This window comes from Sus scrofa, chromosome 9, assembly GCF_054392235.1.
Source record: "Sus scrofa isolate SSC_HxYL_T2T_F1_AM1 chromosome 9, Sscrofa_HxYL_maternal_Yorkshire_Landrace_v2.0, whole genome shotgun sequence".
In the NCBI taxonomy this organism is placed as follows: Eukaryota; Metazoa; Chordata; class Mammalia; order Artiodactyla; family Suidae; genus Sus; species Sus scrofa.
Window position 1 is genome coordinate 120,977,423 of NC_139391.1, and position 1,542 is coordinate 120,978,964.

The following is a 1,542-nucleotide window of genomic DNA, read 5'->3' on the forward strand; positions in this document are numbered from 1 at the left end:
CTATAAAGAGAGATATTTCTGTTTTTAATGCTAATACAGTTATCATAGTCAAGATGGCCTCATTTGAATGTTGTGGGTGTCAGGAAATTCAGTTTCAGTAGTGAAATACCACTAGGCAGACCACCTAATCTTTAAATCCAGTTGTAGCACTCAGCTGATTTGCTGTTTGGGGCACTGGTACGCAGAACCAAGTCAGGTTACCTACCTTTTGAACATTTGTTACAGCCGAGGAAGAACTACCAGGCCTTTAATAAATATCCTGGTATGCTTTCCACCTTTTCATTCTAATGCAGTGGCTGGTTGTAATATCCAAAAAGGGATTCTTTGGTTAAAAGTGAAAATGACAGTGATCCATTTTCAGATTTTTAGAGGGTTGGCATCTATCTCACAGGTACTAGCTGGTAAGTATTTACCTTCCTGGTTACTGGGTAGGTCAAGTGACAACGCAGTCAGTGTGAAATTCTAAATGAGACAAACAGTACTCATTGGTGACAACTGATATAGTAACCTTTGCCCAAACAGAATGAATTCTGTAGGAGGATAAAGCAGTAAAATCATGTGAATCTATTTACCACAGCTGTTTTCTTTCTTTTTTTTTTTTTTTTTTTTTCTTTCTTTCTCTCTCTCTCTCTCTTTTTCTTTTTTTGCTTTTTGGGGCTGCACCTGCGGCATATGGAAATTCTGAGGCTAGGGGTCAAATTGGAGCTGCAGCTGCCGGCCTGTGCCACAGCCACAGCAACCCACTGAGCGAGGCCAGGGATCATACCCGCATCCTCATGGGTACTAGTTGGGTTTGTTACTGCTGAGCCACTACAGGGACTGTTTTTTTTTTTCTAGTTATAAAATAATTGTCCGCTTATAGGCCCTGTTCCTAATATTCTAGACTCAGGAGTTAACTCCTGCTTAGGAAAATTCTTCCTTCTGGGCTTTTGTTTGTGCCCAGTTGTAGTCTAGGCCTGTTCCCAGCTGTCTTGCTACAAACACATACTTCAGGTGCAGGTTTACCTAAATCGATAATATACTATCAGCAGTGCAGCCCACTACAGCCACAATGACTTATTGAAATACAAAACAAACAAACAAGTGAGAAATGCCTAGGTAATTTCTTTGAGGCATGACAAATCTATGAATCTAGGAGAAAGCATAGAGTCTAATCTTTCTTCCATCTGGCTTGGGTGAACAGTAGCCTTAATGCTTTCTATTATAGAGCCAGTTGAACTAGGCAAGTAGTTCTCCATCCTGGATCCACATAAGAATCACTTGGGACATTTAAAAAATTACTGATGCCTGGGGCCTCCTTCAGACATTCATGTTTAATTGGCCTACTGTGCAATCTGGGCTTCAAAAGCTCCCCAGATGATTGTAATGGGCAGCCAGGGTTGAGAGCCATTGTCTGTCTAGATAGTCCTGAGTGGTCTTTGGCAGGCTAACCTCCACCCCATTCTCTTTTTGTCATAAGATCTCTTTATTGGTATTCCAGGCATGGCTCTGAGTTCAAGACTTAATAGTAGGCCAAGGCTCAAGTAGTAAAATGGATCATCC